At 39.5% G+C, this 16,234-nt stretch overlaps 1 pseudogene; it reads right to left on the bottom strand.

Moving 5' to 3' along the window:
* Positions 1-13,379: 13,379 nt before the first annotated feature.
* Positions 13,380-16,033, bottom strand: LOC138987568 (small ribosomal subunit protein uS2 pseudogene; annotated as a pseudogene).
* Between the last annotated feature and the right edge of the window lie 201 nt (positions 16,034-16,234).

Here is a 16,234-nt window from a genome sequence, read left to right as displayed (position 1 = left end):
TGACCCAGGGTCTCCTGCATTGCAGGCAGATTCTTTACCAACTGAGCTACAAGGGAAGACCCCCCTCAACTCCTTACCTCTAGGGAAAGAAAAGGGGCTGGAGATTGACTTAATCACTCATGGCCAATGTTTTCAACAAATCATTCTTTTGTAATGGAAATTTCATTAAAAAATCCTAAATATGAAGGGGTGCACAGAGCTTCTGGATTGGTGAACACATAAACCCAGAAGCTCCTGCTCCTTCCCCAGACCTTGTGCTATGCTCACCTTCCATGGCTTGCTCCTGAGTTGCACCCTTTTATAAATGGGTAATAAGCGCAGCACTTTCCAGAGTTCTGTGAACTCTTCTAGCAAATTATCAAACCCAAAGAGGGGGTTGTGGGAACCCCTGATTTATAGCCAGAAGATTTAGAAGTACTGGAGGCCTGGACTCTTCATTGTCATCTGATGTAGGGGCCAATTTGTGAGACTGAGCCCTTAGCCTGTGTGTGTGTTAGTTGCTTAGTTGTGACCAACTTTTTACAATCCCATGGACCGTACCCTGCCAGGCTCCTCTGTCCATGGAATTTCCCAGGCAATAATACTAGAGTGGATTGCCATTTCCTTCTCCAGGGGATCTTCCCAACCCAGAGATCAAACCTGAGTCTCCAGCATTGCAGGTAGATGCTTTACCATATGAGCCACCAGGGAAGCCCTGTGGGTCTACACTAACTCCAAGTAGTCAGTTTTTAAAGTGTTGTGAGGAGAGAAATAGTTTTTAATTTTCCTTTACTATCCCTTTCTAAAAGAATAAAAATACTCCCTGCAAATGTTTGAATAAATGTATACACAAATAAATGTCTAAAATAGACACCATAATCCAGAAAAACCAGTGTAAACCCAACATATAAAAAAAAATTAAAACTATGCTTAACATTTTTGGATAAAAATCAACTCAAAGAATACAATATATAAAATTAAACATAATCATTTTCTTTAATTTTTTTCCTTCAGTCCTTTGACAGAGAAGTCTATTGATTCATAAAGCCTCACATAAATATAATTTTTATCTTCTACCACATAAAATAATATTTAGCTATTAATACATTAAATGTTTACCTACTTTTTAAAATTATGAATTATCTTAGAATTTTTACTTATTTTTAGAAACCTGACCCAACTTCAGTTAAGAGTGGCATAAAATGTCCTAGCTTTCTTACTCTATGAGATGGAGGTAAACAATCAAACTCTCTCTATATACTTATGCCTACACACATACACATACATATATAATAGAACTGGGACTTTCTATGTGATCAAAAGAGCAATTATTTTTATTTTAATAGGTGAATTAAAACAATTCACATTTACCTTATGACAGATGTGGATGTCATAGTCTTATTAAATATTTCATATCTTCTAAATCACTGCAGATGGTGATTGCAGCCATGAAATTAAAAGACGCTTACTCCTTGGAAGAAAAGTTATGACCAACCTAGATAGCATATTCAAAAGCAGAGACATCACTTTGCCGACAAAGGTCCGTCTAGTCAAGGCTATGGTTTTTCCAGTAGTCATTTATGGATGTGAGAATTGGACTGTGAAGAAAGCTGAATGCTGAAGAATTGACGCTTTTGAACTGTGGTGTTGGAGAAGACTCTTGAGACTCCCTTGGACTGCAAGGAGATCCAATCAGTCCATCCTAAAGGAGATCAGTCCTGGGTGTTCTTTGGAAGGAATGATGCTAAAGCTGAAACTCCAGTACTTTGGCCACCTCATGCAAAGATTTGACTCATTGGAAAAGACTCTGATGCTGGGAGGGATTGGGCACAGGAGGAAAAGGGGACGACAGGGGATGAGATGGCTGGATGGCATCACCGACTCGATGGACATGAGTCTGAGTGAACTCCGGGAGTTGATGATGGACAGGAAGGCCTGGCGTGCTGCGATTCATGGGGGTCGCAAAGAGTCGGACATGACTGAGTGACTGAACTGAACTGAACTGAAAGATATCTTAAAAAGTTATTCACTCTGTTTTATTTGTTTTTGATGTATGCATCTCCTAAAAATAGAGAAATACTATATTCTGTACTACTAGTAGTAGTGAAGTCGCTCAGTCGTGTCCGACTCTTTGCGACTCCATGGACTGTAGCCTACCAGGCTCCTCAGTCCATGGAATTCTCCAGGCAAGAGTACGGGAGTGGGTTGTCATTTCCTTCTCCAGGGGATCTTCCCAACCCAGGGATCGAACCTGGGTCTCCCACATTCCAGGGAGATGGTTTAACCTCTGAGCCACCAGGGAAGACTATTCTGTACTACTGGCTCCCCTTATAATTATAACTCATATGTTAAATTAGTCTTTTTCATATTTGGTCAATATATTTCTAAATTTCCTTCAAAAAAAAAAAAGAAATCTATTTTATTTCAGCTCATTTCCTCCTCTATCTAATTTTAGTTAACTCTAATATGTTTCTTAGTTTTTCCATTTGTGCTGAAAAATGTAGTTATACTTCTATTAATTGATTTTACAGGCTTATATTTATCTTCAGCTAGTAAAAATAAGGAAATTCGTGCAGCATCTCTCATCCTCCTAATTTTTCTGTTAAATTGTCTCCCTACCTTCTAATTTTCCTTTAGTTGTGTGTAATTATCAATGCTGGCTGCCCATTAGTCATCTGCGGGCTTCCCAGGTGGCACTAGTAGTAAAGAACCTGCCTGTCAGTTCAGGAGATGTTCGAGACGTGGATTCAATCCCTGGGTTGGGAAGATGCCCTGGAGAAGGGAAAGGCAACTCACACCAGTATTCTCGCCTGGAGAATCCCATGGACAAAGGAGCCTGGAGGGCTACAGTCCATGGGTTGCAAAGAGTTGGACACAACTGATGCAATTTAGCAGGCACACACACGGAGATGTTGAAACATACCAGTGTGCAGGCCCCAGCCCAGAACTATTAGAGAAAAATCTATGCACCCAGATTTGGAGCACTGGTGTGACTTAAGAGTTCCACAGGTGGTTCTAATATGCAGCCAGGCTTGAGAACCACTGGTTTACACTATGTTTTACTGTTTTCAGGCATTTGGCCAATTCAGTTCTCATCATCTGATGTCTCATCATTTCTTTCATTACTCTTCCGCAAAGAGGCAAATGCTTCATTAAGTTCTCTTCCTCCCCCTCTTTTTTTTTTCATGTTTTCTATTTTTCATGGTTAAAATTTGACAGTTTCTCAGCATTTCATGGCAACATTTTCTGGTGAAGCTTTTGCTTTTGTGAATTTGTTTTCCTCTTCCCTTGCTTCCATTTTCTTGTAGTATCTCCAATTAAACTCTCTTCTGGTTCTTCCTTATTTCGTATTTTCAGGAGGTGAGTTTTTTTTTTTTTTTCTGGGAAAGAGAATTCCATTGAAAAAAACTTTGTGGACACACAGCTTGTGCAGTTATAGAAGGTTCTTTGCACAGAGGACTCTGTGCTCTTCTGTCACCATCTTAAAATTTTTAATAATTTCTAAACAAAAGATCTCACACTTTTGAGGGAAGGAGGGGAAGTGCTTCAGGTTAGCAAGACCTTTCTTTATGACCCCCAGTGGAAATGGACAATATTTTATAATACTCGAATTCCTACTGCAGCTAGAGAGGCCATCTGCTTGCTAGAGAAGAGGCTTCTTTGTTGTGTGGTTGCTGGTTTAAACTTGACTCCTCCACCTTGGAAGAAAAACAAATCAAAGAAAGGTCATAAAAGATTTCATGTAGCACCTTTCAACTGCTGTGGACGAGGGATTTAGGACAGGATGTGTTCTTCAGGATTTAGGACAGGATGTGTTCTTCACCACTCTCTGAGCTTGGAGGACGTGAGGTCCTGCTTCCTACTCTTATGGCTACTGTTTCCCAGCTCTCTCACCACTTTATGGTTTAAGGTTTTCTTTACTGCCTCATTTTACCAGAAAAGCCCAGCCTTTGTATTTTTAGCTTTTATTCCCTTTATCACTTTTAAATGATTTGTAGGAGAAAAGAAAAAGGAAAATATCTGAATTTACTTGGTAATCCTGAAAAGTATATTCAACGCTCTGTGTCTTTATGCTTTATAGGTATCTTCTGAAGGCAACCTATAACCCAACAGTCTCTATCTTTCAGTTGTGTGTAGGAGTGAAGAGGTTAATCCATTTACATGTATTTGTACTGATATATTTAACCCTCATTTCTTTTGTTTTCTTGCTTTTTAGTGGCATTTTTAATTAATTGTGTATATATATATATTACATACACTACTAATTTGAATATTATATACTCTACTTTTATTGTGAATTGGTATTCTAAAAAAATAACATGCACGTTTAATTTATAAAATAAAAAACAATCAATGCCTACCTTTTTCTTCAGGCTTCAGGTGGCTCAGTGGTGACAAATAGCCTATGCAGGAGACACAGGTTTGTTTCCCGGGGTTGAAAAGTTCCCCTGCAAAAGGAAATGCCAAACCACTTCAGTACTCTTATCTGGGAAATCCCAGGGACAGAGGAGCCTGGTAGGCTACAGTCCATGGGGTCACAAAAGAGTCAGATTCAACTCAGTGACTAAACAACAATCTTCTTCTTCACATACACTTAACATATACATCTTCAACACCTATACACAACTCCTATCTAAAAGTAACACTTTGTCCAGACATAAGCCTCATGTGAAGAGTTGACTCACTGGAAAAGACTCTGATTCTGGGAGGGATTGGGGGCAGGAGGAGAAGGGGATGACAGAAGATGAGATGGCTGGATGGCGTCACCAACTCTATGGACATGAATTTGGGAGTTGGTGATGGACAGGGAGGCCTGGCATGCTGCAATTCATGGGGTCGCAAAGAGTCGGACAAGACTGAGAGACTGAACTGAACTGAAGTTTTATCTAGTTTACTAACCCTACAAGGCAGATATTTATGGTTCATAACTTGTGATTAACCCACCTGCTTTTAAATTTCTAATTTTTTTGTTCCTATTTGTATGTCTGAATTAGTTTGAGATAGATTTACTTTTTGTCTTCTTTCTGTAACATTTCCTTTTAAATAGGTATACTTGTATAAAATCTGTTTTTGTTTGAAGTTAGCTTTCTCAATCGTGAGAGATAATTTGCCAAGTATATAATTCTAAGTTGATAGTTCTTTCTCCAAGACTTTCTAAGATATTAATTTATTATCTTCTGGTTTTTATTGTTGCTTCTGAGAGACCTGTGGTAAATCCAACTGACATTACATTATAGGTAAGTTACTTTTACTCGCCAGTTTTTTTTAATGTCTTTATCTTTGGAGTTTCAAAGTCAGTTAAATATGTCTTGAATTGGAATTTTTATTGGATTTATTTTTATTCATTGTTCTGGGATCTGGAATGCTTTCTGAATCTGAGAATTAATGTCTCTCCTCAGTTGGGGGAATTCTCAACCACTACCTCATCAAATATTACTTCTTCCCATTCTTGCCTTTTTATCCTTTCAGAACTCTGATAAGGTGTATGCTACTCTTTCTCATTCTAGCCTTCCTATGTCCTAACTTGTCTTTTATTTTTTCCTTCTTTTTGCTGAATTTTTAATAATCTCTTAGATCTATTTTACAGTTTCAATGATTTTTGTTTTGAATTTCTGGTTTGTTCTTCAGATTTACCTTGTTATTTAGATCTTATGGTTTGCTTATTTTGGTGGCTTTATATTTTAATTTCCTTAAGCTTTTATTCATAAGTTATTATAATCTATTTCTAATAATTACTATATCTGTAACTCTGAGGGTCAAGTGCTGTTGTTTTTTTTCTCTCCTGATCCTTGTTCATAGTAGCTTATGCCCTCTTCTGTGTTTTTTTTTTTTTTTTTTCCAGTTTTATCGAGATATAATTGACACACATCACTGTATGAGTTTCAGGTATACAACATGAAGATTTGACTCATTGTAAAATGATTGCACCAGTAAGTTAACTTCTTGTTTTAAAATGTTGATTCATTTAATTTTTCTTCTAATCTGCATCTAAAAAATTGTGTTATACTCTAGATGAGGATGCCTTATTTCCAAGAAAATCTATAATCTATCTTTATCTTAACCTATTAAGAAAAGCTATGACAAACCTAGGGAGAAGGCAATGGCAACCCACTCCAGTACTCTTGCCTGGGAAATCCCAGGGACAGGAGCCTGGTGAGCTGCTGTCTATGGGGTCGCACAGAGTCAGACATGACTGATGTGACTTAGCAGCAGCAGCAGCATGACAAACCTAGACAGCATATTAAAAAGCAGAAGCATTAGTTTGCCACAAAGGTCCATCTAGTCAAACTATGGGTTTTTCAGTAGTCATGTATGGATGTGAGAGTCAGACCATAAAGAAAGCTGAGTGCCAAAGAATTGATGTTTTGAACCGCGGTGTTGGAGAAGACTCCTGAGAGTCCCTTGGACTGCCAGGAAATCAAACCAGTCATTCCTAAAATAAATAAATTCTGAATATTCACTGGAAGGACTGATGCTGAAGCTGAAGCTCCAGTACTTTGCCACCTGATGTGAAGAATGACTCTTTAGAAAAGACCCTGATGCTGGGAAAGATTGAAGGCAGGAGGAGAAGGGGACAACAGAGGATGAGCCGGTTGGATGATATCACTGACTCCATGGACATGAGTTTTAGCAAGCTCCAGGAGCTGGTGATGGACAGGGAAGCCTGGTGTGCTGCAGACCATGGGGTTGCAAAGAGTCAGACACGATTGAGCAACTGAACTGAACTGATCTTTCATATTTTTCCATCCTTTTATGTCTGTGTTAATTTCTCAGAAATTTCCTCAGATATATTTTTCCAGTAGAAATTCATTGCTAGGTTTCAAATATTTCTGTTCTATTTGTATACTGCTTAGGTCCTTCTCTTTGTTTCTATTATTGTTTTTCCCTCTACTTCACTTTTATAAAAATATTAGTATATATTTATTTTACATATAAATCTCTACACTACAACATACTCCTGAAATGTTGCTGTCTTTGTTGGTGTGGTGAATTCTATCCTGTAATTATTTAAGAAATCCTGGCGAAGAAGAATTAAATAACAACTAAGGAAATGCCTCTTCTATTCCTATACTTCTATCATTTAGCATTTTGACAGGAGTTATAGCAGAAAACTGAATTACTTTATTATAATACCTCATTCTTTCACCAGCCAAATTACATCCAAATTTTCATGTGGATTTCTTAGCCAATTTCTACTTGTAGGATAGTGGGATATTTTCTCAAAGACTGACTGGGCAGGATAGTGTGAAGGAATATAGCAATCATGCATGGATTCAGCTTTATTAGTACTCCAGAGTCTTCAATGTCAATTACTGCATTAGTGTAAACTTCAGATAACGGAACTCCCTAATTATCTTTAAAGATGTTAGGAATGAAGTCTCTTAATTCATCCAAATAAAAAAAAAATTCTTCAATAAACTGATGAATTATACTCCTATTTTTACCAGAGGTTTTAAAAATTACATTTTTTTCCAGTCCAAGGAAGTAAGATCATTTTTGATAATGGAATATGGACAGTTTCTACAACAGGTCTGTTTTATTTTCTAGATGCTCAAGGGCTTAGAATTGTTTTTTCATTATCTGCTATATCTGCTTTACTACTGAGGTTTGTGAATGACTTCCTTTAAAATTATATTGGTGTCCCTGGAAATTTAGTACTGGATGCATTACAGCTATACCCTCATTGAAATCAGTAAAAGTCATTTTTGTTGTTCAGTCACTAAGTCATGTCCAACTCTTTGAGACCCCATGGACTGCAGCATGCGAGGCTTCCCTATCCTTTACTATCTCCTGGAGTTTGCTCAGACTCACATCCACTGAGTCCGTGATATTATCCAACCATCTCATGCTCTGTTGCCTGCTTCTCCTTCTGCCCTCAATCTTTTCCAGCATCAGCGTCTTTTAAAATGAATCAGCTCTTCACATCTGAGCGACTAACTTTTGGGGGCTTTCCTGGTGGCTCAGATGGTAAGGAATCTGCCTGCAATGAAGGAAACTTGGGTTTGATCCCTTGGTCAGGAAGATCCCTTGGAGAAGGGAATGGCTACCTGCTCAAGTATTATTGCCTAGTGAATTTCATGAACAGAGGAGTCTGGCAGGCTACAAAGAGTTGGACACGACTAAGTGACTAACTTAAAATTCATATAACCATTTAAATATTCAACTCCCACTAATTATACCAACAAATTATAATCTCCTATTTTACCCTCTTTAGCATTGTTTCATGATTAATCACATTGTCACACCTGCAAGAGCGGATGAGGTCAGAACCCCTGCATTCACTTTTATGTCCAATACACGTCAATGCCATGGATGTGCACTGTTCTAAAAATGTAACCATCGGTCACATGTGGCCATTGAAATTCAGACTTAAACAAAGATAAATTAAAAAGGCAGTTTCTCTGATATGCTAGCCACATTCAAGAGCTCAGGGGCCACATATGGCTGGTAGCTACCATATTGGACAACGCAGATATAGAATATTTTAATCATCACAGAGTTCTATTAGAGAGCACTTCTATAGACAATAACCCATTTGATTCAAGGAACTCAAACGTGATTCTTAATTGAAAACAATACCTCTGTGAGTAACCATATAAAGTTTTATCTATCAGAGCACCACATCCAAGTTCTCCTCTATTTATATGAGTGATTTAGTCAATTTCATTAGTTGTGTAAGAACCTCATAGTGCAACATAATACTTGTACATTTCAATCACCATTTATAACTACTGTAATAAAATCAGACTTCACAGAGAATTCTAATGAATCAAATGTGACCATCCAAGTGCCAGAAACTGTCGTCTTAAAATAGAACTGATCTGTGAACAGTTTTAAACATATCAACCTTACAATTTATATACCTACATGCAGTCATATCTCAACTATCATATCTTTAGTAGTCATTCAAGATAATATGCTTAAAACTTTCTGTTAAATGGTATTGAAGGATTCTATTCATATGGAATGACATCTAGAAATTTTTTTTTCATTATCTTCAGTATCTAATATTATCTTTCCAATAGCTTTATCTCTGGAAATTTTAAAGTATTCAAAATTGAAATGAAGTTATCTTTCCCAGGAGATTGTATGACTGTGTTTCACTTCCCTGGTGGCTCAGACTGTAAAAGCATGTGCCTACCATGCGGGAGACCTGGGTTCAATCCCAGGGTCAGGAAGATACTTTGGAGAAGGAAATGGCAACCCACTGCAGTACTCTTGCCTGGAAAATCCATGGATGTAGGAGCCTGGTGGGCTACAGTCCATGGGGTTGCAAAGAGTCGGACACGACTCTGCAACTTCACTTTCACTTTCATTTCACAATCAGAAAGCAGTAAATTATGTCTGGCTTATCTGACATGATTTCCTTTACTCATTGTTGTATGGCCTGGACTATTTGTTGGGTGGACTTCATTACTACTTTGATGTGATAGAAGGAATTCTGATGTACTACGTTGTTGCCAGACACTTCCAACTTAACAGTCAACTTTTTGGTGCTTCAGCAAATTTAAAGTTGAGAAGATATTTGGGAGGTATACATATTATATTAACACATTCTCCATCAATTATTTCTAATTATATCATTTCAACGCCCCGCCCCATCAATTATTTCTAATTATACCATTTCAACCATACTCATCCCAAGAAACATCACATAACAAGAGGACCACAAAAGCTCCACTGTTGGCTACAACACCGGGTTGCTACATCATACACTGCAAAATAATACAAAGGAATTGTGTTTTGTAAACTGCTGCTGCTGCTGCATCGCTTCAGTCGTGTCCGACTCTGTGCGACCCCATAGACGGAAGCCCACCGGGCTCCCCCGTCCCTGGGATTCTCCAGGCAAGAACACTGGAGTGGGTTGCCATTTCCTTCTCCAATGCATGAAAGTGAAAAGTGAAAGGGAAGTCGCTCAGTCGTGTCTGACTCTTAGCCACCCCATGGACTACAGCCTACCAGGCTCCTCCATCCATGGGATTTTCCAGGCAAGAGTACTGGAGTGGGGTGCCATTGTAAACTAGTCAGCTAGAAAAAGGTGTTTAATTGACCAATCTATTATTGACTTGTAACCGTTTCTTTTTTCTTATAGTAGGATATTATTGTACATATCAATAATACAGTGATACAATAATATAATCAGTATAATATCCATATCATAGTACTGATCTTTACGGTTTATTTGCTCATTGTTACAAGTTTGTGCCCTCAAACACCATCACTCTTGTCCCTCTATCTCCTTTCTCTAGTCACCATCATTTTACTCTTTTTCCAGCTTTCACTCCTTTTAGTTTCCACATATAAGTGATACGAGACAGTACTTGTCTTTATCTAACTTACCTCACTCAGCATAATGCACTCCAAGTCCATTTCTGTTGTCACAAATGGAAAACCTCTTCTCTTCTCATTGCTAAATAATATTCCAGTGTGTATATGTAGCACACTTCTTATCTATTCATCCATAAATGAGCATTTGTGTAGTTTACATATCTTGTCCATTATGAATCATGCTCCAATAAACATAATCATGTATATATTTCATTGAAATCCAGTTTTTATTTCCCTAAGGTATTAATATATACTCAGAGTGGAAATTCTGGATCATATGGTAGATCTATTTTTAGTGTTTTGAGGACCTTCCCTATTATGTTCTATCGTAGCTGGACTAATTTACATTCCCACCAACAGTGTACACATATTCCCTTTTCAGAAAAAAAAAAACTTTTATAAGAATTAGTGTCTAAAGGACTAAATCTTAGAATGCTTTCCTCTGGAGAAAAGTAAAAATTAGATAATTTTAAAAATAAAATTTAAAAAAGATTCTTTTTTGACTACATCCTCACCAGCAACTGTTGTCTCTTGTCTTCTGGACGGTAGCTATTCTAACAGATGTAAGGTGATGTATCCTGCTTTTGTTTTGAATTTCCCTGATGAGAAGTGTGCAACCATTTCTTTATCAGAGAAACCAGCATCTTTTCTAAGAGAGTATGTGAGAATTTCACCTGCTGCGGCAGCTATTTGTCTACTGTCAGCCACCAAAGACATGAAGAGAGAGTGTGAAGATTTTCACTGATCACTGTGACCATTACTGCAGAGTCATCTGACTGGACCACAATAGAACCAACCACAGATCTAGCCAATTTTCCAGAAAATACTCCTACTTTTCTCCGGCCTATGTTTATAGCTATATTTCTAGTCCTTGCCCACCTTCCCCCCATCAACCCCACCCGTCCTCTCTGCAGCATTTAAGCCTCATAAGCGGGTATATGGGATCCTACTCTGCCGGGCAGACAGAGGGGTTTCTCACTGAGTGGAGTCACAGAAACCTCTCTTAATCTATAGGACTACAATCTATAACAGTTTTCTTCTGTTATGTGTAGTTTTAAACTGTGAAAATAACAAGTGTGTTTGTGTGTGAGAGAGACAGAGACCGAGAGACAGAGCATCTCATAGAACTTGAGTTGTGGAAATGTCAGTGTAGCAGGGTTTTTATAAGTGCATTTTCAGGCTTTCCACTTTTTTTTCATTATTTCTCATTTCTTTACCATGTTGCCTTTTTCAACTAAGGATCTGGTTAGCCTCTTATGACTATAATTCATTTTTAAGTGGACCTAATGGTTCTTATTCGGACCTCTTAGTTGGCTCAGTGGTAAAGAATCCAACCGTCAAGCAGGAGACGCAGGTTTGATCCCTGTGTCGGGAAGATCCCCTGGAGAAGGAAATGACAACTCACTCCAGTTTTCTTGCCTGGAGAATTCCATGGACAGAGGAGCCTGGAAGGCTACAGTCCTCGGGTCACAAAGAGTCAGACATGACTTAGTGACTAAAGAACAACAACAATAGTTTTTATAATGGTACCTTTGCTAACTCTATATTTTCACATTGATCAACTGTCTTACATCAAAAATTCAGAAAGTAAAGGGATAGTGTAAGAAATGTGGCAGCAAAAGATAATCAAACCTGTCCCCTGGATGCATACACACACCCACATGTGCATACATGTGCACCCACTGACAAACAGCATAACATAGAGGCCTTCTCAGCTCAACTCCAATTCTCCATCCATTTCATTCCAAGATAAGAAAAAAAAATAATAAAATCAATAAAAAATTCAAATAAATTTACCACCACAAATAATTGTCATGAGGAATTCACCTCTCATATATCTCCTGGGCTTATTTTTTCATCAGAAAAATAAGCTATACAACTACAGTATTAATGGGAGGCGTAAGATTTCTTTAAACTGATTCCAGAGTTATGAAATCACATCTGGAGAGCTGTAGCAATTATCTTTATAAGACTTCTGCTGAAGAAGGGGAGGAAACCTCTCACTGGGATAGAGAGGAATGGATTTAATAATTTGGAAAATATTTCCTGAGGCACCAAACATTTGAATTCATAACTTTCTGCAGTTGAAGCCTTTATAATCAGTAATTGTTAATATACTGTTAAACTTATTTCCTTGTTTTCTCACTTACTTTCTCCCTTATTTAATTCTTAGGTTATAGGGAGGAAGAGTGATGGGATTGTCTTTTAGAATTTTTTTTTTTTTTAATCTTCAGTTCAGTTCAGTCGCTCAGTCGTATCTGACTCTTTGCGACCCCATGAATCGCAGCACGCCAGGCCTCCCTGTCCATCACCAACTCCCGGAGTTCACTCAAACTCACGTCCATCGAGTCAGTGATGCCATCCAGCCATCTCATCCTCTGTTGTCCCCTTCTCCTCCTGCCCCCAATCCCTCCCAGCATCAGAGTCTTTTCCAATGAGTCAACTCTTCGAATGAGGTGGCCAAAGTACTGGAGTTTCAGCTTTAGCATCAGTCCTTCCGAAGAACACCCAGGGCTGATCTCCTTTCGAATGGACTTGTTGGATCTCCTTGCAGTCCAAGGGACTCTCAGGAGTCTTCTCCCCAACACTACAGTTCAAAAGCATCAATTCTTCAGTGCTCAGCTTTCTTCAGAGTCCAACTCTCACATCCATATATTACTACTGGAAAAACCATAGCCTTGACCAGATGGACCTTTGTTGGCAAAGTAATGTCTCTGCTTTTGAATATGCTATCTGGGTTGGTCATAACTTTCCTTCCAAGGAATAAGCGTCTTTTAATTTCATGGCTGCAATCACCATCTGCAGTGATTTTGGAGCCCCCAAAAATAAAGTCTGATATAGTTTCCACTGTTTCCCCATCTATTTCCCATGAAGTGATGGGACTAGATGCCATGATCTTCGTTTTCTGAATGTTGAGCTTTAACCCAACTTTTTCACTCTCTTCTTTCACTTTCATCAAGAAACCAAAAATTAAATGTCTTTTTCATTTGTTGTTTGGTTGGTTATAAAGAAACTGTTTATCTCCTGTCAACCTTACTTCAATTCTGTGTTTGAGTCTGTGAGAGAACAGCTTAAGACCACTCTGTGGTTGTTCCTACCCCTTCAGCGGCCAGAACCGTGGGGACTGCAGACCAGTCCTAGACGGCTGGGCTGAGGCTCAGTCTTCGGAAGGGAACTGCGCCTTCTCAGGTGACTTGGGGAAGAGCAGCAGTACATTTGGGAGCTGGAGCACTCCATTCACCCAAAATTCCTCCCTGGTCTCAGGACTTTCCAGTAATGGTTGCTCTTCCTTTTCTGCCTCTTCTGGGTCACAGCGGAAGTAGAGATGGTGCTGATCTCGCGCTAGGGATGATGGGGCACATGCGCAGAACTTCTGCAGCGAGCATCCACTACTGCAGACTTGGGAGTGGTCTCCTGTGTTGTTCCCGTGATGATGGCGATTCCCCCATGGTGCAGAGGAGAGTCTGTGTCACACAGAGCAATGGTGGGTGGGTTCATATTAAGACGCATCTGTGAGAGGCTACTTACTGATCAGTTCTGGGATCGGGAGGCTCCGGCAGCGGTGGCTCTGGGAAGCCTGCCTGGATCTGGTCACTGAATGTTCCAGGAGTAGAGCAGCCAGCGAAAGGAGTGGCCCCAGTGGTAGCAGCAAACTTCAGCACAACTCGCTGGCTAGTATTCCTGGAGGATAGGAGGCTGGCATCACTCAGGTGGTACAAGCTGCAGAACTCTCCTCTGTTCTCTTTAGATTTATGACATACGTGCCATCACTTTTCCTTTTGTACACCATTGTTCCAGTTGGAAATCAAGATTGGTGCCACCTAAGGGGGTTCCCACTGTTAGAAATTTGAGAACACCTTGCTCCTTGCAGGAAATCAAAGACTCAGGACATTGTGAAAGAAACCAAAAAGATATCAGAGAAATGATGTGTGTAATTTTTGATGTGGGTGACCCTAGCCTGAAGCGGAGAAGGCAATGGCAACCCACTCCAGTACTCTTGCCTGGAAAATCCCATGAAAGGAGGAGCCTGGAAGGCTGCAGTCCATGGGGTTGCAAGAGTCGGACACGACTGAGGGACTTCACTTTCAATTTTCACTTTCATGCATTGGAGAAGGAAATGGCAACCCACTCCAGTATTCTTGCCTGGAGAATCCCAGGGACGGCGGAGCCTGGTGGGCTGCCGTGTCTGGGGTCACACAGAGTCAGACACGACTGAAGTGACTTAGCAGCAGCAGCTAGACTGAAGGTGTGATCCATGTGCACACAGAAGGGATGGGAACAGAGCAGTGCATTTCCTTCAGTAAGTGAAAAGAGATGAAGACAGAACAGATGCAAAATTATGTTTGGAAATACAGTGAAGGGAGATTGGGGAAATTCCAGATGGTGATTTCTATTTCCTCTTTGGAAGTTTTCTGTTGAGAGTTGAAGGCATTAAAGTGGAGATGGGTCAGGTACTTAAGGGGAGTGGAAAAGAAATGGAATCCCTGTGGTATATAGTGGAAAACAAACTGATTTGGAAAATGAGATCAGGTTTCTGGCATACTTGGGATACCTATGCATTTGACAATTATACATTTATAGTGAAACCCATTCACCCTGTTTTAAATTTTCTTGCAGTGCTCTAGCTGTCACTTAAAGGCATTAAAAAAATCAGATAATTGGGTTCTTCCTAGTTTGAAGTTTTGCAAAATAAGGGGAAGTGAAATTGGAATATTGGAACAGGAAACTAAAAATGATGGATTGTAGAGACTAAGAGGATAGAAAGCGGAGAGGAGATAGGAGAAAGCTAACAGATGTGAATAAAGTATGGATAAGTGAACTAGAAATCATAACAGTGTTGAAGCACAATCCTACTACAATTCTTTTTATAAGGAAGTTGTGACTATCAATTGTGCTTAACAGATTATTTATGTGTTTATTTATTTTTTGGCTGCACTGGGTCTTCATTTGCTCTGTGCGGGCCTTTTCTAATTATGATGAGCGGGGGCCACTCTTTATTGCAGCATGCAGGTTTCTCACTGCAGTGGCTTCTTTTGTTGCAGAGCACAGACTCTAGGCACACAGGTTTCAGCAGTTGCAGCCTGCAGGCTCAATAGGTATGACACATGGGTTTAATTGCTCTGTGGAATGTGGGATCTTCTTGGAGCAGGGATTGAACCCATGTGCTCTGCGTTGGCAGGCAGATTCTTATCCACTATAACACGAGGGAAGTCCTGGATTATTTAAATAAGTGCTATTGGAGGTGAAAGGCTTTAGATGAAGAAAAGTTCCATGGTCTGCATAGAGTGTATAGTAAGGTGGAATGGAAATGAAGATTATCTGAGAAGAGGAAGTGTATCATTTGTTGGTGTGGGAATGTTCCCTTTACCCATGGAGTCAAACAAGCACCAGAAATATGTTAAAGAAATACACAATATATGGGAGCCTGTGAGACAGTCTATGGACTTTTTAATATAACTGCTGATACTGTTGTCCTTTCGGTCATGTTTGACTCTTTGCAACCCTGTGGACTGTAGCCCACCAGGCTCCTTTGTCTGAGAGGATTCTCCAGGCAAGAATACTGGAACAGATTTCCATGCCCTCTTCCAGGAGATCTTCCTGACCCTGGGATCAAATCCACATCTCTTACGTCTCCTGCACTGGCAGGCATGTTCTTTATCACTAGTGCCACCAAGAAGCCCAATATAGCTTTAACCACTGTAAACGTCTGATACTTTGTCTCCATGAGTAGAAACTGTGTCTATTTTGGTTATTTTATCTCTAGGATCTAACACAGTTTCTGGCACATAAAGGGGACTTGATGGATGTTTACAAATGAGTGAATGCATAAACAACTGAATGAAGGATGGTGTGGTAACCACTTTCCAAAGCTCATGACTCCCACTGAGCTTTGTCTCCTAGTACTCACATCCGTGTATAGTCAGGT

The sequence above is a fragment of the Bos mutus genome, chromosome 4, assembly GCF_027580195.1.
Source record: "Bos mutus isolate GX-2022 chromosome 4, NWIPB_WYAK_1.1, whole genome shotgun sequence".
NCBI classification, from domain to species: Eukaryota; Metazoa; Chordata; class Mammalia; order Artiodactyla; family Bovidae; genus Bos; species Bos mutus.
The sequence above is the reverse complement of the archived record's forward strand: the minus strand, read 5'-3'. Positions and strand labels throughout refer to the sequence as shown.